The sequence below is a fragment of the Canis aureus genome, chromosome 8, assembly GCF_053574225.1.
Source record: "Canis aureus isolate CA01 chromosome 8, VMU_Caureus_v.1.0, whole genome shotgun sequence".
Lineage (NCBI taxonomy): Eukaryota > Metazoa > Chordata > Mammalia > Carnivora > Canidae > Canis > Canis aureus.
In genome coordinates, this window is record NC_135618.1 from 71,107,737 (window position 1) to 71,134,313 (window position 26,577).

General features: G+C 41.6%; 1 protein-coding gene and 1 pseudogene across 2 annotated transcripts in view; both read left to right on the top strand.

Annotated features, from left to right (window-relative positions):
- The first annotated feature begins 4,361 nt into the window (after nt 1-4,361).
- POM121C (POM121 transmembrane nucleoporin C) overlaps nt 4,362-26,577 on the top strand; it is a 49,720-nt gene continuing 27,504 nt past the window's right edge. Inside the window, exon 1 of one of the 2 annotated variants that reach the window (XM_077908183.1) lies at nt 4,362-4,469. The gene's annotated coding sequence lies outside the window, so the exon portion shown is untranslated. Of the gene's footprint in view, nt 4,470-4,910; nt 5,063-26,577 lie in introns of those variants that run through there. The other variant, XM_077908182.1, reaches the window with a different exon arrangement.
- Nucleotides 16,542-20,534, top strand: LOC144319698 (m7GpppX diphosphatase pseudogene; annotated as a pseudogene).

The following is a 26,577-nucleotide window of genomic DNA, read 5'->3' on the forward strand; positions in this document are numbered from 1 at the left end:
GACGCATACATTAGAAACTGAAGTATAATGTGAAAGAGATGAAACAGTCAAGAAATCCAGCGGTAGTCAAAGGAAAGGGAGGGATGAGTCGATAACTTGAGGTAATGGCATCAGGAAAAATGTTTTTAAGGGTGTCTGGGTGGCTCAATGGTTGAACATCTGCTTTTGGCCCAGGTCATGATCCTGGGGTCCTGGGATCGAGTTCCACATCAGGCTCCCCACCGGGAGCCAGCTTCTCCCTCCGCCTCTCATGAATAAATAAAATCTTTAAAGAAAAAATGTTTTTAAGAAGATGGAAGCATGCTTCAAACCTAAAACAAAGTCAGAGGAGGTAGAGACTGAAGTGTTACTCAGCCGTTAGAAATGACAAATACCCACCATTTGCTTCGACGTGGATGGAACTTGAGGGTATTATGCTGAGTGAAATAAGTCAATCGGAGGACAAACATATGGTCTAATTAATTTGGGGAATATAAAAAATAGTGAAAGGGAATAAAGGGCAAAGAAGAGAAAATGAGTGAAAATATCAGTGAGGGAGACAGACCATGAAAAACACCTAACTCTAGTAAACAAGGCAAAGTGGAAAGGGAGGTGGGTGGGGGCATGGGGTGACTGGGTGACGGACACTGAGGGGGGGGCGCTTGATGGAATGAGCACTGGGTGTTATTCTGTATGTTGGCAAATTGAACACCAATAAAAAATAAATTTATTATTTAAAAAAAGAAGTATGCCTTGGGTGGCGCAGCGGTTTGGCGCCTGCCTTTGGCCCAGGGCGCGATCCTGGAGACCCGGGATCGAATCCCACGTCGGGCTCCCGGTGCATGGAGCCTGCTTCTCCCTCTGCCTGTGTCTCTGCCTCTCTCTCTCTCTCTCTCTCTCTCTCTGTGACTATCATAAATAAATAAAAAATTAAAAAATAAAAAATAAAAATAAAAAAATAAAAAAAGAAGTATGGCCAAAAAAGGAGGAAGGCTATAGCACATTCCTTGAGATGCAAATTTATTCATTCCTCCCACAAGTTCTTATTCAATGTCCACTGTGTCGAAGGCACGAGGGATGCGGTGCCAGGGACCGTTCTGCCCTCTGGGAGCCTGCGAAACGGTGGGGCAGCTGGCACGGAGCCAGTGTCATGCAGGACCCAAAAGTACATGAAAAAGAGGACACAGCAAGGGAGCTAGTACATTCAAGGAGGTCAGGGGACACTCCCGTGAACAAATGACATTTAAGCTGAAACATGAAGAATAAAAGGTGGCGGGGGTGAGGGGAATACTCCAGGCAAAGCTAACAGTGGTTGAAACACTGATCATGACAGATGCCTGTGCGGACAGAACATGGACAAAGTGCCAAATTGTAGGAGGTCTTGAGTGCCATTGGGAGGATTGGAGGCTTTATGGTGGGAATTGTCAGTAGGGCTGTGATGTGACACCAGCTATCATCTCCCATCTAAGTAGCCTCAATAGACTTCCAAATCTCCTACCTATGCAGCTCTGCCCCCTGCCAAACCATTCTCATTCTGTAGCTAGAGTAACCAACATTCCTAAAGTTACATCTGCTTTTGCCACCCTCCCTTCTTAAAACCTTTCAATGGCTTTTGTTAAATTGAGGTGAAATTCACATAAAATTCACCATTTAGTACATTTTGGACATTCACACTGTCATGAAACCAGCACCACCATCTGGTTCCCAAACATTTCCATCTCCCCAAAAGAAAACCTCTCATTCGCGGTCACTAGTGCCCTACTCACCCTTCTCCCCAGACTCTCAAATCTGTTTCTGTCTCTATGCAACAGGTATGCCAGATGGTGTTATAAGCCAGGGAGGAAATTATGAGATATCTAAACACTCAAAATGTTAAGTTCTATGGATACATATATACCCAGGTGTATGCAGAAAGAAAATTTATGGTTGTAGTTGCTTCTAGGAGAAGCGGGAGGGGGTGCCACAGAGACAGGGAACAAAGGAAATTTCATTTTTATCCGGACTGTCTTCTCTTGACAGGGATTGGGACATGCTGATATTCAATAGCACTTTGGCATATTGAATATTTGAAGCTGAAGGAAACTGCAAAATGGCATGTACAGGAAGGACTTTCTAACCTTCCTCTGAAGCAGGTCATGTGAGAGGTACCCTTCTTATCCTGGAAAAAAGGAACATCTTTATCTCCATGTGAGAGATGCTCAGAAGAATCTGAACAGACCATCCCCACTGTTTCCCCAAGTTTACTGCACCCAGCTCACACTTTTCTTCGTCCTATCACATTTTTCCATAATTCTCCACTCATCATCAAGCCTAGCATAAAAACACTCAGGTTTGGGTTCCCTGGGTGGATCAGTCGGTTAAGCATCTGATTCTTGGTTTAGGATCAGGTCATGAGGGCAGCCCCGGTGGCGCAGCGGTTTAGCGCTGCCTGCAGCCCAGGGTGTGATCCTGGAGACCCTGGATCGAGTCCCATGTCAGGCTTTTTGTATGATGCCTGCTTCTCCCTCTGCCTGTGCCTCTGCCTCTCTCTGTGTGTGTCTATCATGAATAAATAAATAAAATCTTTAAAGAGGGATCCCTGGGTGGCGCAGCGGTTTGGCGCCCGCCTTTGGCCCAGGGCGCAATCCTGAAGACCCGGGATCGAATCCCACGTCGGGCTCCCGGTGCAAGGAGCCTGCTTCTCCCTCTGCCTGTGTCTCTGCCTCTCTCACTCTCTCTCTGTGTGTGACTATCATAAATAAATAAAAATTTAAAAAAATCTTTAAAGAAAAAAAAAAGGATCAGGTCATGATCTCAGGGTCATGGGATTGAGCTCTGAGTCAGGCTCTGTGCTCAGCACAGAGTCTACTTGTTCCTTTCCCTCTGCTCCACCCCCTACTCATGCTCTCTCTCTCTCTCTCTCTCTCTCTCTCAAATAAATAATAATAAAAACACTCAAGTTTAAATGCTTCTTTAGGTTCTCATTCCCACATCATGTAAAACTGAAATTAAATAAAGTTGTACATTTTTCTCTTGTTAATCTATCTTCAGTTACAGGGGCCCTAACTAAGAACATAGGAGTGTAGAGGGAAAAATACCCTTTCCTCCTCCACAGTTTCTGGCAACCACGAAGGGACAGCTGGCATACTTCACTTGATCCAAAGCAAGTAGATGTAGATGAAATCATTTACTAGAAGAATGGGACTGAGTGGCAAGTTTGTGGCTGACTTTAGGAAGTTTTTGGGGAAATGCTGTAGTTAATATGACAGCAAGGTCACAGGATGGTGAAAAGAACTTCCAGTCTGCAGTATGAGCACAGTGCCACTAGAAAGCATGCATTTATGGAGGAGTGATGGCACAGTTCTTTGTTTTTCACTAGCAATATTTAGAATCTCTACAGCCAGGCTGGAGAAAAGACACAGTCTGATTTCACAAGGGATGGAGATTGGCCAAAAGGGCAAAGTAAAAACTCACTGAAGTGAGAACTGAAATGATTGGTCATGATATCCAAGCCATTTGGGAAAGGAGGAGAAGCCGGAGAGCTGCTGGTTAGAGCCAGAAAGATCTACAGGCTGGAATGAAGATGAAAAGTGTATTTGTAGAAGAACTGGAGGAATGTTAACTAGTTCCAATAAAATGAAGGAGCAAGAGAGGTGACAAAATCAGTCTATAGCAGGAGAGAAGAATTTCAGAGTTTGACACCCCTCACCCCCACAAAGAGCTCTTCTTTAATGCTGACACTGGTAGGAAGATGTTAGCTGCTCAGTTTTAGCCAGTTTAGCCATTCTTGGGACAGAATGATTGGGGTGGGGAACCCCCCTTATCAACTGTTAAAAAAAAAAAAAGTGCCTGTTGGGTCTGGCTTCAATCTAAATGTGCCATTTCCCAAGCAGTCTTTACAAAGGTCTGGGCAACTTACAAAGGAACAAAACAAAAACCCAATGACTAACCATGGGAAATCTCCCCCACAGACAGGTGCTCAGTTCCATGGGGTGGGGGTGGGGGGGCGGTCCCAGAAAATCCATGCACCTGCAAAGGGCAGAGCCGAGGGCAGATCTGGGCTCTCATAGTTCCACAGCCTTGGAGGCAACCACAGCCCTAGGAGACATGGATTCCTGGAACTGAGTAGATTTCCCCCTCCTGTAGAAAAGTCATCGAATTCGATTTCGCAGGCGTCCAAGTCTAGGACCCAAGGCGGGAACTTCACTACGCGCGCCTCCCGCCCAAAGACTCGCGAGACACACTGCGGGCAGGGAGCGGCCTAGCCCTGCTGCCTGGCAATCGGCTTCCTCACCACCTGCTCTCGCGGGAGCCGTCCGCAGTGACGCGAGACAAGCGCGCGCGGTGCATGGCGGGACCACGCGGCTTCCGCCTGTTGGGGGGGCGGAGGGGGGAGCTGGCTGGCCAAGGAGGTAGGGAACGAGTCCTCGCTGGCCCAGGCTGGAGTACGACTGGGCCTCCTGAGCCGCTGCAGCCGCCTGGGCGGGCCGCCACCCGGAGGTGCGCAGGAGGTACGCCCTTTCCACGCGCTGCGGCCACCTGGGCCTCGCGCAGCCCCGAGGCTGGGTCCTGGGCCGGCCGCCTGTACTTCCCGCCTGGATGGGTGCTGGACGCACAGCGCCGTGTGTCTGGGTCCGCCTGGCACGTCATCGTCCTGGGGTGGTTCGGTGCAAAGGAGGTCCGCAGGTTTGCTGCTTAGCAGTGGCTGCAGAGCTTGATTCCTGTGGTCCCGGGGGGGTCTATGATGCCACTCCTTTGACGACATCGGGGCTCCTCCCCTGGTTTCCGCTCCTCAACTCAGCACGGCTGTCTGTGTTCTGGGTTCTGTTCTTGGCACTCGTTTGACAGCCGGTGGTCAGCTGGCCCATCTCCCCAGTTACCAGGATTGTTTACGCGGCCCGTAAATCCCCGCGTCAGACAGGACTTCCCTTGCGAGTGCTGGGGCTGCATTTCATCTCTTTGTGAGGCAGCTTTATGTGCCTTTCCCTGGGTCTCAGACTGTCTAAATCTGAGCTGGTGATGTTCGCTTCCTCTCCCAATCTCCCCCACTTCCTGTGTGTTCACCAGCTAAATCACCGCAGTCACCGAGGCACGAAACTCTCAGGTTTGACTCTTCATGATCTTTCAGGCTTGTTAGGTTTCTTTTTCTTTTTTAAAATATTTTATTTATTCACGAGAGACACAGGCAGAGGGAGAAGCAGGCTCCCCGCGGGGAGCCCGATGCAGGACTCGATCCCGGGACCCCAAGATCACGCCCTGGTCCGAAGGCCCGCGCTAAATCGCTGAGCCACTCAGGGATCCCACGCTTGTTCTTTGTTCTGTTTCTACATTTAGTTTTCTTCTCTTCAGACTAGATCATTTCAAAGGACCCATCTTCAAGTGTGCTGATCTTTTACTTCTCAAATCTGCTGCTGAGCTCCTATAGTAAGCTTTTCATTTAACCGACTCTTCAGTCCAAAATTTCTTTCTGGTTCCTTCCCATAATTCTTTCTTTTCATAGATATTTTCATCTTGTTCATCTGTTGTTTTCCTGATCTCCTTTAGTTCTCTGTCTGTGGTTTCCCGAGCTCACCGAGCACATTTAAGATAGCTGGCTTAACGTTTGGGTTTAGTAAATGCGATGTCTGGGCTTCCTTGGGGATGGTTTGTGTCAAATTCTTTTTTCCCTGTGGATGGTCCGTACTTTGCTGTTTCTTTGTGTGTTTTATAATTTTTTGTTGAGAACTGTACTTCCTAAATGTCTCCAAATGTGATTTTCTTAGTCATCAGGAATTGCTAATTTTTGTTTTTTGAGGCCTGGAACCGTTACCTTTCCAATTTATTTTTGCAAAATGTGTACTTTGTTTCTGTTTAACTGCTGAAGTTTCTGTTTCATTTTATCTTCAGTCAGTAAGTGACCTGACATAGATTTCCTTGCATGCCTGACTCGAACTTGGGGAGTAGGGAAAGGGGATTCTGACTCTTCAATCCAGTAGATGCCACCAGAGGAAGCTGTTGCTGCTGAGGGGGCAAATCCAACGCAAGCATCTGCTGGTCCTCAGGGATCCATCAGACTGTCCTAAATGCATAACCCCAAATTTATGGAGGACAGGGTTTCTACTGCCTGCCTCGGTGTCAGCCAGCTTCTTCAGGAATGTAGGCTGCTGTCCATACAGCTGCAGCATGTCTGTCTGAGGAAAGGGGGGTGTTGGCTGGTTTTCACATGCTGCTAACTTGTGAAAATTCAGCAGCCTCTCCCTTTATTTTATAAGGACTCCTCTGGTTGTTAAAAGTTTCTGGTTGGGGATCCCTGGGTGGCTCAGCGGTTTAGCGCCGCCTTCAGCCCAGGTTGTGATCCTGGGGACCCAGAATCAAGTCCCACGTCGGGCTCCCTGCATGGACCCTGCTTCTCCCTCTGCCTGTGTCTCTGCCTCTCTCTTTCTGTCTTTCATGAATAAATAAATCAATAAAATCTTAAAAAAAAAAGAGTTTCTGGTCGTGTTTCAGAGTTCCAAAATAGTTGACTCTAATTACTTTTCCCCACTCAGTGGCTGTTTTGGTGAAGAGCTTCCTGCTTTGCCATTTTGTGTGACATCACTCTGAGTAGTGTTTGTTTTGCTTTGTAATTTAACAGTCTGTTTTTTAATTTTTTTTACCTACTTATTTAGAGAGCACTAGGGGTGGGGGGAGAGATAGTGCTAAGCAGGCTCTATGCTCAGCACAGAGCCCGATGCAGGGCTTGATCTCACGACCCTGAGATCATGACCTGAGCCAAAATCATGAGTTGAACACCTAACCAACTGAACCACCCAGGCAGCTTGACAATTTTTTTTTCAAATTGGTCTGTTTAGACAGTTTACATTTAATATAAATTTTAATTGGTTAGGATTTAAGTCTGCAATTTTACTTGTCTGTTTGCTCCCTCTCATTTTTTGAACATCTGTTTCCCTTTTCTTGCCCTGTTATGGGATACATGAACTTTTTTTAGTATGCCACTTTAATATTTCTAGACTATCAACGTAGCTCTCATTTTACGGATTTTTAGTGATTGCTATGCAGGTTATATTATACACACTTATGAATTTACGAGTATTAACCTTTGAGCAGTTCCCATGGAATGTAGAAACTTTACCACCTTTAGGTCCCTTTTCCTTCCTTTATGAGATTGTAGTCTTAAATATTACCTCTAAATACATTGAGAACTGCATAAGATGATGTTACAATTTTGCTTTCATCCATCAAATATAACTTTAAAAATTCAAGAGATTATATTCACCCGGATATTTACACTAAAAATGTTTTTTTCATTCCTGATATTTCAAGTTTATTATTTCCTTTTCATTTGAAGAACTTTTCCTGATCACTTCTTTTTTTTTAAAGATTTTATTTTTAAGGTAATCTTTACACCCAATATGGGGCTAGAACTCACAGCCTGAGATCAAGAGTTGCACTCTCACAGAGCCAGCCAGGTGCCCCTCCTTGATCACTTCTTTTAGAGCAGTTCTGACAGTGGCAGATCATTTCATTTTCCTTCATCTCATACTGTCTTTCCTTCATTCCTGGAAGATATTCTCACTGGATATAGAATTATAGATTGTAAGTTCTTTTAGCATTTTTTTTGGAAGATTTTTATTTATTTATTCGTGAGAGACACACAGAGAGAGGCAGAGACATAGGCAGAGGGAGAAGCAGGCTCCCTGTGGGAAACCAGTGCAGGACTTGATCCCAGGACCCCTGGATCATGACCTGAGTCGAAGGCAGATGTTCACCCACTGAGCCACCCAAGCACCCCTCTTTTAGCATTTTAAAAATGTTTCCACTTCGTTCTTCATGGTTTCTGATGAGAAATTTTTAGTCATTCGAATTGTTCTTTCCCTGTGTTTTCCTTCCAGCTGCTTTCAAAACTTTCTCCTTGTCTTTAATTTTTCAGACATCTCATTATAATGTGTCTTGGTGTTGATTTATTTGGGTTTATCCTTTTAGGGTTTGGTCAGATTCTTGAATTGATAGGTTTATATCCTTTACCAAATTTGGGATATTTCCAGTATTTTCTGTGCACTGCCCTCCTTTTCCTCTCCTAGGACTCCAGTAAAAGGAATAAGATCTTTTGTTATTGTCCCATAGGCAGTTGTTCTTCTTTTTCCTGTTTTGTCTCTGCTGTTCAGATTGGATAATTTCTACAGATATATCTTCAGGTTCACTGATTTTTTCCTCTGTAAATCTTCATTTTGTTATTAGGCACATCGTGTGAGTTTTCCACTTACTGTAATTTTTCATTCTGAAATTTCCATGTGGGTCTTTATATCTTTTTCTTTGATGAGGTTTTCTATTTTCCAGTATCTTTCAAGAATGTTCATAATTACATGTTGGAACATTTTTGTGATAGCTGCACTAAAATCCTTATTCAGTAATTCCAACATCTGGTCACCTCAGTGTTGGCATCTATTGATTGTCTTTTTGGATTTAAGTTATTTTTCCTGGTTCTTAGTATGAAGAGTGATTATTTTATGCTGGACATTTTGAATATTATGTTTTGAGGTTCTGGTTCCTATGTAAATCTTCTATTTTAGCAGTCAGTATGTTTATGTTCAGAATGCACCTTCGGGTCCATATTTGTAGGCTCTGGTTTGAAGATAAATTAAGTTTTTGAAACCTCTGCAGAGCTATTTTGGCCTTCCCCACTTGTTGATACCCAGAGGTTTGAACCCTCAGAATTTTCCATGTTGTAGTTCAGTTCGTAAAGCCTTTGGTCTGTTGTTGCTGATTGGTTTCACACTTGGGCTGCTTGGGAAAGCGTGCCCAGTACTTCATATTCATATTAAAGGATCTCTTTTTTCTGTGGGGCCCCTAGTGGTTCGGTTGGTTAGACATCCAGTTCTTTTTTTTTTTTTAAGATTTTATTTATTCATTCTTTTTTTTTTTTTAAGATTTTATTTATTCATTCATGAGAGACACACACACACAGAGACAGAGAGAGAGAGAGAGAGAGAGAGGCAGAGACACAAGGCAGAGGGAGAAGCAGGCTCCATGCAGGGGGCCCGATGTGGGACTCGATCCCGGGTCTCCAGGATCATGCCCTGGACCGAAGGCAGCGCTAAACCACTGAGCCACCCGGGCTGCCAAAGGTGTACAATTCTTAATCTCAGCTCAGGTCTCCATCTCAGGTTCATGGGCTTGGGCCCTGTGTTGGCCTCCATGCTGGGTGTGGAGCCTACTTTAAAAAAAAAAGAAAAAATCATTTTTTCTAGATCCTCACTCTAATTTGAGAGTGGATGGGGTACCACTTATTTTTTAGTATTATTCAACTAGTGCAGGTTGTGGATAGTAGGGCTCCTGCCCAGTCTCTTTAGTGCTTAGTGGGGAGGGAAGAGGTGCCACCTCTGCTTTGTCAGTGCAAAGTGGGAATTGGTCAGCAGGTCTTTGTCCCACAGTCTCTGCAGTACCTGATAGGGAAGGGAACAGTATGGGTTCTTAACTGCAGCACTACCCTCTTTCTGGTCATTTGGCTAGAGAGAGTGGTCTTTTCTTGGGGCTTTTCTGTGTAGGGTGGTCAGGTGGAGGCCTGTTGGCATTTTCTGGTTGTAGACTGCTCTGTCACCCCAACCAAGACATATAGAAGGCAAAACAAACAGACCATCTGGGGAACTTACCACTGGGTCTTATTCCAGGTCCCTAGCCAGCTTGCTTTCTTTTCTCCACCTTTCAAAAGGTTTTTTAACTAGTTGCCTTAGGTATTTTGAACAGGAGTTTTGTTATAATTAGCAAGAGGTTGTAATTAGCAATAGGAATGTGATGGATGTGCTTACTCTATCTTCTATGGAACAGGAGATAACATCAGGCATTTAAAAAAATTGTTTTCTTGATAAATGTGAGAGTGTTACTCAGTTTAGCAATGATATGCTTGCTCCTGTGCGATGAATAATCGTGCCCATGTTGTGTATGGGTTATGTCTCATGATCCTATACTGTAAGCAGGCAGTGAGAACCTCACCACAGGATACAGCATGCAGAACTCCACTCTCTGCCCAGCCTGTATTTTTTGGCTCATGGGACCTCTCCACATCTCTTTCCTCATTTCAACTGTCCATTTGGGCCTGTTGTCCAGGTGACCAGCCTCAGTCTTGGCACCACCTACTGGATTTGCAGGAGCAGGACTATCAGGAGGATTAGGTGAACTAATAATACATGGCAGGCACTCATAAGAGCAGCCGGCACCAAATATGCAATCATCACACAATGGTTGGTGGTTGACCCTTCAATTTTGGCATAGACTCTGCTTCAAGTAAAAGACAACCCAAACTGTGATCTCCCACCAAAGGAGGGGAGTCAGATTCTCATGAGCTTCAGTTTGAAGATGAAATTTTCACTTGTGCAATAATCAGCAGACATTGAGTGCTTACTGTCTTGCACATCCTCAAATGAGAAAATAAGATATAATCCATGTCTTCAGAGAGCCCAGAGGCTTGAGTGGGGATTAATAGATATGTGAATACACACAATAAATAGACTCAATGACAGTAGTCTGTACAAGGTAGAATGGGGACTCCAGGGTGGGTGTGGCCATATGTTTGGGGCTGAGGAAGGGTTCACAAAGGTGGTGACGCTCAGGCTGAATCTCAGAAGATGAGTAGGTTTTCCCCAGTGAGTAAAGGCATTTCTGCAAAAGCACAGTTCAGTGTGGCAAGATATTTAGTGTCCACATAATCTGCGTCATATGTCTGTAGGTGGATTGAAATTGTATGTTTAGAGGAGCACACAAGCCAGACTCTAATTTACTAAGGTTATGATTCTGGTTTTATTTCTTGTCATTTGCATACAGATATTTATAATTTGGACTGATATAATGTATCAGTACCTGCATTTTTAAAGACAAACCTCTTGGATCTGACTCTTAAGACCAGCAGCTGGACACACATTCAATTCCAAGTATAAGATGAGAAAGAACCCCACTGAGTCACTGATCTGACTTGAGGATGAGGGAAGGACAGGTTAGCAGGTGCCTGAGTGATAGCAACTTGAGTTTTTACTGTAGACTTGCTAGATCTCCCTGTCTCCACTGTGTTATTGATACACCCGTGCAGCCTCTATTTTGAGCTGCCTCTGGCATCTGTTACAGGCAGAGCTATTTTCTCCAGACTTCCCTTACTTTGTCTGGATAAGACTTGGCCAGATTCTATTTTACCTTACATACTAGAACCTCTGGAGTAGGATAGCAGCTAAACCATGCAGATTTTCCCCTACTGTCACCAGTTTGCTCCTGTCGTCTCCAGTTTCTCTTTTCCTAGGATCCCACTGCCTGGAGGCAGCTGCTATTCTCAGGAGGTCTATCATAGAGGGCATGACCCAGAGCACATGGAATCTTCCCTCCACATCTTCCTTCCGAGCACTTTTTTCCCCTTGCCTCTGCTTTTGAGGCAGCAAAACACAGCATCCCCACACACCAGCCTCTCTTTGGACTGCAGCCTTACACATTCCTCTACCTGAGCGTCTTCCCCAGGCTCCTCTTAGCCTCTGATCCCCTCCACCTGAGACAAGCCTTCCTCACAGAGGGCTTTGCTGACAGTCTTCCTTGGCTAGGTTTTGCCCTCCATCCTATGCTGTCATGACAGCCTGGGGCAGAGTGTGTTTTCTGAAGATGGGCACAATGATATCTCCCATCCCACATGCTCTTACCATATAATCTTACTGCTGTTTCCATGATGTGATTGTGGCAGTATGTCTCTTCCCCTAGAACCTGTCCAGATCTTTAAGGTTGCCTTAACCAAATACAGTAGAACAGAAGCAACGCTGTGGTACTTCCCAGGCTAGATCATCAAAATGCCGTGTATATCCATCTTTTTCTCTGAGAATGCTTGCTCTGTCAACCAACCTGCCACATTCTGAGGGAGCTCAAACTAACCAATATGGAGAGACAACAGGCAGAAGAAATGTGTATCTGTTCCAGCCCACAGTTCAGCAGAGGTCCCAGCTGACAGCCGGCATGAGCCACTAGCTGTGTGAGCAAAGATGCCTCTAGATGATTCCAGCCCCCTACCATCAAGCACCCCTAGCCTTTGAGTCTTCCTAGTTGAGTTCCCAGGTATTGCAGAGCAGAAACAAGCCAATGTATTGGAATCACAGAATCCCTGAGGATCATAAAATCATTGTTTGGGGTGCCTGGGTGGTGCAGTCAGTTCAGCGTTCAACTCTTGGTTTTGGCTCAGGTCATTATCTTAGGATCAGGAGATCTATCCCTGAATCAGGCTCTGTGTTCAGTGCAGAGTCTGCTTGAGATTCTCTCTCCCCCTGCCCCTCCTGCTCATGCTCGTGCTCTCTCTCTCTAAAAGAAAGGAAAAAAAAGAGAAAGAAAGGAAATTATTGTTTTATACCACTACACATTTTATTGGTTTCTTATGCTATTAGTAACTGAAAGTCTTTTTCTTTTCTAATTCAGTACTTTCAGTGCATTTCTCTTTACTGTCTGACTTCCCTGTATGCTGTATGCTTCCCTGTTAAACTGTATGTTGCTTGAGAGCTGGTACTATGTCTGTAATGCTCATTGCTGTGTCTTGTGTGACACAAAGAGGGTAGTGGGTGCACAATAAATAGTGACTTAATGAATAGGAGGTATGTGTTTCTTCTCTTCTTTTAATGTGGATAGACAATCATGTTGGGTGTCTATGTGTGCAAGCAGGTACACTGAGTCTGCTTCCAGGATAGTTTCTGGCCTGCAGTTCTTTTTTTTTTTTTTCTTTCAGATTTTATTTATTTGAAAGAGAGAGAGAGAAAGAACAAGCAGGGGTAGGGGCAGAGGGAGAGAGATGAGCCGACTCCCTGCCAGGCTGGAAGACAGACATGGGGCTCAATCCCAGGACCCCGGGATCACACCTGAGCCAAAGTTAGATGCTTCACTGACCGAGCCACACAGGCACCCCTGGCCTGCAGTTCTAAGCTTGTCAGGTTGATCCTTCCTTCTCCAGGAATCTTCCCTCCTCCCTCCTTTCCCACCCTGACTGATCTATTGGTATGAGATGTACTTGATTGGTTCTGTCACAGTTTTTAGCTATAGGTGATGCCTGTAAGTGGTTCACCCTACTGCTGCAGGGACAAGGGGTAGAAAAGGTGAATAGGAGGCTAGGAGTTCCAAAGACAAACTGGACCCATTTTATAATTTTGTCAATGACAATCTGGAGAGAATAAATACAAACCTTAGGTAGTATGGTATTTTGTCCCTCCTGACAATTCACAGGTAGTATAGATAGTGGGGTTAACAGCTATTACTGTGCCACTATGGAAAAGTTTCAGGCTGCCCTCTAGTGGGAAGTAGCACAATAAAGTGCAACTATATTATACACCAAGGCAATCTGGATTTTGAAACAAAGAAATTAGAGTGTAGGGACCAATTCTGGCTTGTGGACTATAATCGGGGCCTACAACATTATCTGGCAGTTAGTAGGAGCTCAACTAATATTTAGTGAACAAAGTAAGCAACATGCACTGTTTGGGAGCTCTAGTACATTTCTTAAGCGCTTACAATGTTTAAGACATTAATTAAGCCAAGCAGGGTAGCTGAGTTGGTTAAGAAGTTGCCTTCTAGGGAAGCCCCTGTGGCCCAGCGGTTTAGCACCGCCTTCAGCCCGGGGGTGTGATCCTGGAGACCCGGGATCAAGTCCCATGTTGGGCTCCCTGCATGGAGTCTGCTTCTCCCTCTGCCTGTGTCTCTGCCTCTCTTTTTCTCTCTGTGTCTGTCGTGAATAAATAAATAAAATCTTAAAAAAAAAAAAAGAAAGAAAGAAAAAGCTGTCTTCTACTCAGGTCATCATCCTAGGGCCATGGGATAGAGCCCTGCATTGAGCCCCAAGTCTGGCTCTTGCTGCCTGCATCCGGCTCCCTGCTCAGCTGGGAGTCTGCTTCTCCCTCTCCCTCTGGCCCTCCCCACTATTCATGCTCTCTCTCAAATGAATAAATAGATCCTTAAAAAAATACATTAATCCAAGCACTATAGATGGTATAAATCAGAGCCAGGTAGTTAATATCTTAGGTGTAGAGGCCATATGGTCTCTGTCACTACTCAACTCTGCTGTTGTGGTAGGAAAGCAGCTACAAACAATAGGTAATCTAATGAACTTATCTCTATTCCAGTGAAACTTTACTAACAGAAACAGGTGGCCTGCTTGCATTATATAAATAATAATATAATAAAAATAGATTTTTCTAGTCAGGTTCACCAATACCTCCCATTGCCAAATCCACTGGATCCTTTAAAAATGTTTAGTATCAAGTATTTCAAGCCTCAGAAATGTACAAAGGATAATATAATTACCTCATTTATCTATCACCCAGATATACCAAATATTTATATTTTACCATGTTTCAAGTCTTTAAAATAACAGTATGTTAGAGCTACAGTTGAAATTCCTCTATATATGCCACCCTGATGCCATTCTCTTCTATCTCTTCCTCTCCAGAGGTGAACATAATGTTGAAGTTGTGTGTTTTCTTTCCATGCATGCAATTATCCTCAATATATATGTAGGTATCCATATTAAGTATATTATCATTTAGTAACCTTTAATGCATGTATCATTATGCCACTTTGCTTTTTTCCACTTAACGTTGTTTTTGACATTTATCCATATGCCATGTATACAACACAATTATTTTTAAGTAAGTGCTTTTTGCACACTAAGAAATCTTAGCCTCTCCCAAGGTCACAAAGATTATCTCCCTATGTTTCCTTCTAGAAGTTTTATAGTTCTACCCTTTAGTTAGTTCCATTTTTTTAAAGTAATCTCTATACCCAACATGGGGCTCAAACTAATGACATGGACACCAAGAGTCACATCCTCTACCGACTGAATCAACCAGGCACCCCTCTCTGGTCCAAATCGAATTAATTTTTTGACTATTGTGTGAGGAAGGGGCTGAGATTAATTTTGTTCTATATGTATATCTAGTGTGGACATCTTATAGTATGTTCACAAATTCTTTGATATTCCTGTCTTCAAAAGATAGAACCTAATTCCTCTTAGGTGTGGGCTGTACCTAATGAGTTGATTTTAATAAATAGAATGTGATAGAAATGATGGTGTGTGACCCAAAATTAAGGCATAAAAGGCATTTTGGCTTCCCCCTTGCTCTCTCCCCTTGGATTACCCTTTGGGAAACCAGATGTCATATGTTGAAGACAATTAACCGGCCTTATGGAGAGGTCATTATGGAATATTCACATTGTGGAATGTGAAGAACTGAGGCCTTCTCCAAATACTAAGTAAGTGAGTTATCTTGAAAGCAAATCCCTATAGCACTAGTTGAGCCTCCATAGGACTGCAGTCCTCACTGATGTCTTGACTGCTACCTCATGAGAGCTCCTGAGCCAGAACCACACAGCTAAACCACTCTCAAATTCCTGACTCACAGATACTGTAACATAAATGTTGATTTAAGCCACTAAATTGTGGGATAATTTGTTCTGCAGTAATGGAGAACTAATACATCTAGTGTTCCAGCATCTTCCCCATTGAATTACAATAGTGCCAATATAGAACATCAGTTGACTACATATGTATTCGTCTTTTTTCTGGATTCTCTATTCTGTTCCGGTAAGCTGCATGTCTGTTTATGCCAAAAGCATACTGTCTTCATTGCTATAACTTTTACTGTAGTCTTGAGATCAAGTAGTGTAAGTCTTCCAACTTTTTGTTATTATTTCTTTTTTCAAAATGGATTTGGCTAATCTGGGTTCTTTTGCATATCCATATACATTTTAAATCATTTAGTCAATTTCTACAAGAAAAACCTACTGAGATTTTCATAATGGCTATCTTAACAATATTGAATCTTCTAATCCATGAACATGTATTTCCATTTATTTAGATTTTCTTTTCTCTCAAAAATGTTTTTGCAGATTTGTGTAATGTTTTAGTGTAGGAATCTTGCATGTATTTTGTTAAACTTATTTTCAAATATTTTACATTTTTATATTTAATTGGTATTGTATTTTTTTAAGATTTTATTTATTTATTCATAGAGACACACACACACAGAGAGAGAGAGAGAGGGAGAGAGAGAGAGAGAGGCAGAGACACAGGCAGAGGGAGAAGCAGGCTCCATGCAACAAGCCAGATGTGGGACTTGATCCCGGGTCTCCAGGATCACACCCCGGGCTGCAGGCGGCGCTAAACCTCTGCGCCACCGGGGCTGCCCAGTATTGTATTTTTAAGTATAAAATTTTAATTGTTGCTGTAATTGATTTTTATGTATTGACCTTGTATTGTTTCATGTACTCTTGCTTGGTTCACTCATTAGCTCTAGCAGTTCTTTTATAGATTGTAGCTGATTTTCTGTGCACATAAATCTTGTCATCTGCAAATAAGGAGCATTTTTACTTCTTCCTTTCCAGTTTGTATATTATTTCATTCTTCTTGCCTTGATTTCCCTGGTAATGTTGAATAGAACTAATAAGAGTGGACGTCCTTTCCATGTCCCAGTCTTTCCTCATTAAGTGTATATGTGTGGTGATAATATTGAAGATCTGCTCTCCTAACAAATTTCAAGTATGCAATACAGTATTGTTAATTATAGTCATCATAATATATATTATATCCCCAGAAGTTATTTGTCTTATAGCTGAAAGTTTGTACTCTGTACCTGTTGACCAATATATCCGCATTTCCCTCACCCCCTAGGCCCTGGCAACCACCATTCTACTCTCCATTTCTATGAGTTTGATTTTCTTAGATTCTACACATAAGTGAGAACATAACAAACAGTATTTGTCTCTTGACTTTTTTCACTTAGCATAATTCCCTCAAGGTCCATCCATGTTATCACAACAAGCGGGATTTCCTTCTTTTTATGGCTGAATAATACTCTATTCTATGTATATACCACATTGTCTCCATGCAGTCACCCACAGATAGACACTTAGTCTTAGTTATTATGAATAATGCTGTGATGAACATGGAGACATAGCTCTCTCTTCAAGATTGTGATTTTATTGCCTTTGGCTATATACCCAGAAGTGAGATTACTGGTAGTTATATTTTTAATTTTTTTGAGGAACTGGCAAGCTTTTTTCCATAGCAGTATTTAAGGGTTCTAATTTCTCCACATCCTCTCCAACACTTACCTTCCTTTTTAAAATTATTGTTATAGTCATCTTAGTGGGTATGAGATGGTGTCCCAAAGTGGTTTTGACTTATATTTCTCTAATGACTAGTGATATAGATTTCATATCCTTCTTGGCCATTTGTATATGTTTGGAGAAATAATTGTATGAGTTCCTTTGCTTATATTTTAATTGCACTATTCCTCTTTTTATTGTTGAGTTATAGAGATTTGCTGTATTTTCTGGATGTTAAACTCTGGTCAGATATCTGATCTGCAAATATTTTCTCCCATTCTGTGGATTGTCTTTGCATATTCTTGATGACCACTTTTGATGTATGGAAGTTTTTTATTTTGTTGAAGCCCAATTCAGTTTTTCTTTCTAAGATTTTTTTTTTTAATTTGAGAGAGAGAGCACGTGGGCATGTGCATGACAGTGGAGGAAGGGACAGAGGGAGAGAGAGAATCTCAAGCAGATTCCATGCTGAGTGTGGAGTCCAGTGTGGGATGATCTCTAAAACCCTGAGATCGTGACCTGACCCAAAACCAGATTGCTTAGCCAACTGAACAACCCAGGTGCCCCTAGTTTTTCTTGTTATTAATGCTTTTGGTATGATACCCAAGGTCATAAAGATTTATCCCTATGTTTTCTTTTAGAAATGTTAATGGTTAATTGATTTTATAGGTTAATTGATGCTTTCTCAGTATTGTTTTGCATATTTGGAAGCCATGCAATTCTATATGAATTTGAGGATTGGCTTTTGGATTAATGTAAAAAAAAAAGGTTGTTGAAATTCTGATAGGGATTGCATTGAATTTGTAGATTGCTTTGGGTAGTAGTGTTGTCTTAACAGTAGTAGTCTTCTTATCAACAGGGCATGTCTTTCTGTTTATGTCTTCTTTAATTTCTCTTAGCAGTGTTTTGTAGTTTTCAGTGTACAAATCTTTGGTTAAATTTATTCCTAGGTATTTTAGTATTTTATATTCTTCTGTAAATGGAATTGCTTTCCTAATTTCTTTTTTGGATTATTTATTGCTGATGTATACAAACACAATTTAACACAATTGATTTTTGTGAGTTGATCTTATATCCTACAACTTTGTTGATTTTGTTTAGCTCTAGTGACCTTTCTTGTGAATTCTTTGGGATTTTTCTGTATAGGATCATGTCATCTACAAATAGAGATAGTGTTACTACTTCCTTTGGAATTTGATTTTTTTTTTCTTGTCTAGTATCTCTAGCTAGAACTTCCAGTTCAGTGTTGAATAGCAGTGGCTAAATTGTGCATCCTTGTCGTGTTCTTGATTTCATGGGTACACTTTCAGCCTTTTACCACTAAATATGGTATTAAATGTGGAATTTTCATAAATACCTTTTATCACGTTGAGGAATTTTCTATTTCTGCTTTTATGAGGGCTCTTATGACAGGATGTTGGATTTTGTCAAATGTCTTTTCATTAATTGAGATGTTTATGTGTTTTTCCTTTGTTATATTAATGTGATGTATCACATTGATTTTCATATATTGAATCAGCCTTATAGCCTTAGGATAAATACCACTTGGTCATGCTGTATAATCCTTAATATATGCCAAATTTGATTTGTTTGTATTTTGTTTAGGATTTTTGCATTTATTTTCATAAAGGATATTGGTCTATAGTTTTCTTTTATTATGATGTCTTTATCTGGTTTTGGTATCTGCTCTCACAGAATGACTTAAAAGTGTTCCCTCTTCTATTTCTTGGAAGAATTTGAGAATAGTTGTTGGTAATTCTTTAAGTTTTTGGTAGAATTTACCAGTGAAGCCATCTAGTTCTCCTCTTTATTTGTTAAGAGGTTTTTGATTACTAATTCAGTCTTTTTATTTGCTTTTTAAAACTATTTATATATTTATTTATTTGTTTTAGAAATAGTGTAATCAGGGGGAGGGGCAGAGGAGAAGGAGAGAGAATCTCAAGCAGACTCCAACTTGAGTGTGGAGCTATATGTGGGGCTCAATCCCACAACCTTATCTGAAATCAAGAGTTGGACGTTTAACCAACTGAACCACTCAGGTGCTCCAGTCTTTTTACTTGTTTCAGGTCTATTGAGATTTCTACTCTAGCAAAATAAATCAGCCAGAGAAAGAAAAATGCCATATGATTTCACTCATATGTGGAATTTAAGAAACAAAACAGATGAACACATGGGAAGAGGGGGAAAAAAGAGAGAGGGGAACAAACCATTAGAAACTCTTAACATTAGCACAGCTCTGGCCGGGCAGCATGGCAGACCTAGCCCCTCAACCCAGCAAGCGGAAGCGCGAACAGGATGCTGAGGAGGTGGAAGCCGCCCAGGCGAAGAGTAAGCTGGCATCAGGAATGGTACCTCCACCCCCGTGCAGTTACCATTCTCCAGCTTCAGAGTGGAAAAAGTGCTGAGGGAGTCCGCGAGGAACAAAATCCTTTTCCTCCACGGGAAGGTGAATGAAGCCTCTGGAGATGGCGGTGGAGAGGATGCCATTGTGATCCTGGAGAAGACACCGTTTCAGGTGGAGCAGGTGGCCCAGCTCCTGATAGGTTGCCCCGAGCTCCAGTTGCAGTTCTCCAATGATATCTACAGCACCTATCACCTGTTTCCTCCATGGCAGCTGAGTGATGTAAAGGCAACCGTGGTTTACCCAGCCACAGAGGAGCATCTACAGAAGTACCTGCGCCAGGACTTCCTGGTGCCTGGTCCAAGAGACGGGAAGCAATTACAAGAACATCACCTTACCCTACCTGGAGTCCCAGAGCCTCAGCATCCAGTGGGTGTTCAGCATTCTCCATAAGAAGGCAGAAGCCGACCGGATTATTTTTGAGAACCCAGATCCCTCTGATGGCTTTGTCCTCATCCCTGATCTCAAGTGGAACCAACAGCAGCTCAATGACCTGTACCTGATTGCCATTTGCCATTGCCAGGGCATCAGATCGCTTCTGGACCTTACTCCAGAGCACCTGCCGCTTCCTGGCGGGAGGGCCAGGAAGCCATCCTGCAGTGCTACCAGGTGAGGGGAGACTGCCTCCGTGTGTACCTGCACTACCTGTCCTCCTACTACCACCTGCATGTGCACTTCACAGCCCTGGACTTCAACGCCCCAGGCTCAGGGGTGGAGCGGGCTCATCTGTTAGCAGACATGATGGAGAACCTGGAGTGTGACCCAGAGCACTACCAACAGGGCACCCTTACCTTTGCCCTCAGGGCTGATGACCACCTGCTCAAGCTCCTGCAGGAGGCCCAGAAGAGCTGAGTCCCACCCAGGGGCTATCGGGAGAAGAACGCCCAGGTGTGGGATCGGCAGAGGGACCTCGGGGTTTTTACCACCCAGTGAATTTTTTAAAAAACATATTTTGTACTGGTTCCTTCCTCGTATGTGAATAAAGTCTTGGTCTTCTTCTTCTTCTTCTTCAAATAAAGGAAACTCTTAACATTAGATAACTGAGAGTGGATGACTAGATGGGTGATGGGATTAAGGAGGGCATTTATTGTGGTGAGCACTGGGTGTTGTGAGGAATCACTGAATTCTATCCCTGAAACCAATACTGCATTATATGTTAAACTAGAATATAAATAAAAATTGAAAAAATATTTCTATTCCATCTTCAGTTTAATGTGCATATTGCTAGAAATTTGTCCATTTCATTTTGATTATCTCATTTGTTGGTGTAAAATTTTCCATAATTTTCTCTTATAATCCTTTTTTATTTTTTTAAGTTTGGTAGTAGTGTCCCCACTTTCATTTCTGATATTAGTCATTTGTGTCCTTTTTTTTTTTGTCAGTCTATCTATAGGTTTGCCCATTTTGTTGATATTTTCAAAGAACCAAATTTTGGGTTTTTTTTATTGTTTTCTACTCTGTATATCATTGATCTTCATTCTAATAATTTCCTTCTATTAGCTTTGTTATAATTCACTCTTTTTTCTAGTTCCCTATGATACAAAGTTAGGTTATTATTCGAGATCTTTCCTCATTTCAAAAGTAGGCATTTACAGCTATACATTTCTTTCTAAGCATTGCCTTCAAAGCATCCCATAAATTTAATTATATTATCTTTTCATTCAAATATATCTATTTTTTAAAAATATATCTATTTTTTAATTTCCCATGTGATTTCTTCTTTGACCCACTGTTTATTTAAGAGTGTTTTTTAATTCACACATACTTGTGAATTTTTCCACTTTCTCTTCTGTTACTGATTTCTGTCTTTTTTCCTTTGTGGTCCAAGAAGATACACTGTACAATTTCAGTCTTTTAAAATTTATTAAGACTAGTTTGTGGTCCAACTTATGCTGTACCCTGGAAAATATCCCATGTGTACTTAAGGATATGTATTCTGCTATTGTTGAGTACAGTGGTCTATGTATGTCTTTTAGGTATAGATGGTTTATAGTGTTGTTCAGGTACCCTGCTGAACTTCTGTATAGATAGTCTAGCCATTGAAAGTAGTATACTGAATTCTGTTACCCACAGGACTGTCCATTTCTCCCTTCAATTCCTTCACTTTTTGCTTCATCTAATTTAGAGCACTGGTTTTTTTTCTTTGTTGCATATATGTTTATAATTGTTCAATTTTATTGATAAAATCAACCTTTTTCTAAATAGATAATGTCTCTATCTCATAACCATTTGTTTTTTGGTTTATTATTAAAAGATCTTATTTATTTGAGAGAGAGAGAGAGAAAGAGAGAGAGCACAAGCCAGGGGGAGGGGAGAGGAAGGAGAAGAAGCAGGCTCCCTGCTGATCATGACCTGAGCTGAAGGTAGATGCTTAACTGACAGAGCCACCTAGGTGCCCCATTCCAAATTTTCACTTTTAACCTCTTTGTGTCTTTCTGTCTAAAGTGAGCCATGGGGCACTGAGGTGGCTCAGTCACTTAAGCTTCCAACTTTTGATTTCAGCTGAGGACATGATCTCAGGGTTGTGAGATCAAGCCCCGTATTGGGCTCAGCACTAGCTGTGGAGCCTGCTTAAGATTCTCTCTTCCTCTCTTTCTGCCCCTCTCCCCTCCCTTCATTCCTTCTCCTCCTTCCTTCCATCCCTCCCTCTCAAAAAAAAAATAAAGTATCTTTTGTAGACAGCACCTAGTTGGATCATGTTTTTTTTTAATCCATTTTGCCAATCTTTGCATTTTGACTGAATTTTTTTTAGAAAGTTTTTTTTTAAGATTTTATTTATTTATTTATTCATGAGAGACAGAGACAGAGAGAGGCAGAGGGAGAAGCAGGCTCCCTGCGGGATATGGGACTCAATCCCAGGACCCCAGGATCACTACCTGAGCTAAAGGCAGATGCTCAACCACTGAGCTACCCAGGTACCCTGAACTTTTTTTTTTTAAACATTTTTTCTAAGATTTTATTTATTTATTCATGAAAGAGAGAGAGGGAGAGGGAGAGAGAGAGAGAGGCAGAGACACAGGCAGAGGGAGAAGCAGGCTCCATGCAGGGAGCCCCACGTGGGACTCGATCCCGGGTCCCCGGGATCACACCCTGGGCTGAAGGTGGTGCTAAACTGCTGAGCCATCAAGGCTGCCCCTACCCTGAATTTTTTAATTTATATTTGAAGCAACTACTCCTAAGGAAGTACTTACTTTTCCTTTTTCTGTGTTATACTGTTTTTGTCTCTTTTTTTTTTTTCATTACTGCCTTCTTTTGTGTTTTTTTTTTTTTTTTTTTTTTTTTGTAGTGAACCATTTTGATATCCCTTCATTTCTTTTTGTAGGTATTTTTAAAGTATTTTCTTTGTGGTTACCATGGAATTACATTAGATTCAACATGTTTGGCAAAATAGAGAGGAGTTCCTGCATCATTCCCTCAGGTAGCCCACATATAGGGCAGATATACACAGTAATTTGCAAATAAGGTCTAGTGTACTCCCTGTGGAACCAGCGACCAGGTTCCCACACTGGGAATGTAGGTTTTTATCCTTAAGATTGCTGACAAGATGGGGAAAGTGTAGTAGGTAGTACAACGGCAAGAAAAAAAAAAACACAGAGCTTTCCACCACTTCTATATTGCTGTTTTATTGATTCAGCATTTGTTTTATTGATATAAACCCTTGATTGTTTTCCAGGGTTCTGATAAAGCTGGTTCTACCAGTTACTGCTTTTATTATTATTATTCTTTTGGAAGATGGGGGCTTGAAGCTGCCTACTCTGTTGTTTTGCTTAGGTCACTTAGTTGTGTCTTAAAGAGATTTAAATAATGAGGGGGGAAGGTCATAAATATCTACCTATACAGTTACATTTCCAGTACTCTAAATTCATTGTGTAGATCCAGGTTTCCATCTGGGATCATTTTCCTTCTGCCTGAAGGGTATCTTGTAACATTTCTTATACTGTTAGTTTGGTAGTGATAAATTCTTTAAAAGCTTAAAGTATGTCTGAAGACCTCTTTATCTCATTTTTTAAAGATATTTTCACCAGGTATATCATTCTAGATTTACAGTTTTTTCTGTCGGTACTTTAAATTTATGACTATGCTATCTTCTCCTTTGCAATTTTTCCAAGAAGAAATTTGGTATTAACCTTATCTTTGTTCCTCTGTAAGTAAGTCTTACCTGTATCACTGGTTTTGAACAATTCAGTTACAATGTGACTTGTTGTACTCTATTTCTTCTACTTGAGATGGAGCTTCAGATATGAGATTGTATATTTCTCATTATGTTTGGGAAGATGGAGGCCATTATTTTTCCCTATGTTTTTCCATATCTCTAGCTGTCTTTTTGAATATATGGAATATGGGTAAAATAATTTTTTGGAGGGGTAAAATAATTTTTATTATCCTTTGATAATTTTAACGTGTGTCAGTTCTGGGTCAGTTTCGATTGATTACTGTCCTCTTGATGGGCTATTTTCCTGCTTGCTTATATGCCTGGTAATCTTGTTTGGATGCCAGACACTGAATTTTACCTTGTTGAGGGCTAGTCAATTTTTTTTATTCCTGTACGCTTTCTTCTTTAAAAAATATTTTATTTATTCATGTGAGACAGAGAGAGAGAGAGAGAGAGAGGCAGAGAGAGAGGCAGAGACACAGGCAGAGGTAGAACCAGGCTCCATACAGTGCGCCTGATGCAGGACTCGATCCTGGGACTCCAGGATCACACCCTGGGCCGAAGGCAGGCAGTCAACCACTGAGCCACCAGGGACCCCCATATTCCTGTACATTTTCTTGAACTTTGCTTTGGGATTCAGTTTGATCCTTTCAGGTTTTACTTTTATGATCTATATGATAAGTCTGGAGCAGTGTTCAGTATAAGGCTGATTATTTCCCATTACCCAGACAACACCTTCCTGAGTATACCTACTATCCTATGAATTACAAGTTTTTACAGTCTGGCTGGTGGGAACAGACACTATTCTTGACCCTTTCTTAGTGACAGATCCTGTTTTTCAATACTTTTGGATGGTTCTTTCTTTGGCATTGGGTAATTTCCTCATAAACTTATACTCATGAGTACTGGATTACATACTTGAGAGAAACCTCTGTGGATCTCTGGGAATTCTTTTCACAGTTCTCTTCTCTCTGGTACAGTCTTTTAAACTCTAGCTGTTTTGATCTCCCCAAACTCTTTAGCCCTATATTTCAAATCGGGAAGTCCACTGGGCTCTTCCTCAGTTCCCTTCCTTTCTGTACCACTGCCTAGAACTCAAGACAGTAAGCTGTGATGATCATGGGGCTCATGTTCTCAACTCAGTGACCATTGTCCTTTGTTGTCTATAGTCTTGAAAAACACAATTTCATAGATTGTCTGGTTTTTGTTGTTGTTCTAGGTGAGAGGATAAATCTGGGGTCCCTTTGTTTCATTACTGTCAGAAGGGAAAGCCCCTATTATAGATTTTGATACATTATATTTTCATTTTGATTCAGTTCAAAATATTTTCTAAAGTCCCTTGAGACTTGCTATTTGACTCATGGATTAGATTGTATTGTTTAATTATCAAGTGTTTAGAGATTCTCCTTTTGTTTTTGTTACTGATTTTCTAGTTTAATTCCATTATGCTCAGAGAATGTACTTTGTTTTATATCAATTATTTTATATTTATTAAGACTTCTCTTATGATCCAAGATATAGTCACTATCAAATACCTTTACACATAACTTTCCTATTTCACCATACCCCTTCTCATGTCTGACTTGGCACCTCAGATGTCCCACTTCCTGCTTTCCATATCACAAATGTAATGACCTTATGGTAGTATAATTACACTTACCCTCCCCACGACCCCGCTTTTGGTAATGGTTATTACATCTTTTCATTCTATATTTATTACATCCACCTATATAATGTCTCCTTATTTTTACTTGAAATAATCAGGTCATAAAGCAAATCATGAAAACGCAGACTTTTACATTCACCAAATTGTTTACCATGATGGTCTTCATTCCTTCATATAGTTCCACATTTCCATCTGATATTAGTTCCATTTGGTCTAAAGGGCAGCCTTTAACATTCCTTGTAGTGCAGTTATGCCAGTGATGAATTCTCTTAGATTTCACTTATCAGGACTTGTCTTTTAGCACCTATGCTGTCTTTTCCTCTACAGAAGTGTTGACTTTTAATGTAGTCCTATTTATCTCCATTTTAGTAAATGATTTGCAGGTTTGTGTGTCCGTTTCTTCAACCTCTAAATACTGGGGTGCCCTGGGGCTCAGGTCTCAGACTTCTCTATGTTAATTCCCAAGTAATCTTAGTCTCACAGCATGTGTTCACTGATGGCTTTTATGTCTGGCTCCTCCTCTGAATTCCAGTAATAAATGATAATTTAACAGACCCTTGCTGAGCTAGATATTATCCATAGTCCTTGAATGGGAAGTCTGCACTCCCTACCTCTACTTCCTCGCTTTCCATTCATAATTTAACTCACTGCAGCTTGGCTCTTGTCCCATTCTTCCACTGCTACTGCTGAGATTTGTTCCTAAGTAACACAGCCCATCCCCTTTTCTTTTCAAATTAAGTCTTTCATGAAATCAGACAGAAGCAGAACTACCCTTGCAGCGGGTTAGGGAGAGCTGCCTGCCTTTCTCATCTCTTCAGGTTGCTTCAGGCCTCTTTCCTGAGTGCTGCCTATCCTTTAACCTCTGTAATCCCTCAAACTGCCTGATCTCCAGCCATCCTCCTTTCCATCTCTGTGCCTCTGCACAGTGCTCCTGCATCTGCTTGAACCCGCTTTAGCCACTTTTTGTCCACTCAGGTAACACCTCCCAGCCTGTCTTCCCCTTTTTCATTCCCTCTCTTTTTTGTGCCTCCGTTATCACTCTGGCCACAGTGAATTGTAGCTTTCTACTTACACATCTCTCTTCTCCACTACACTGAAGGCATGGAGATCAGAGACCCTGGCTTGTCCCTTTCATCTATGTAATGGCTGTCAGTGGAGTGAATGAATGGTCCAGGAAGCTGAGCTAGATAAAAATCTTAATTGGCAGACCACCAAGGTGTTTTTTTTAATGGTTTTATTAAGATATAATTCACATACCGTACAGTTCACAGGGCTGTACGATCACCATCATAATCTAATTTTAAAATATTTTTGTAC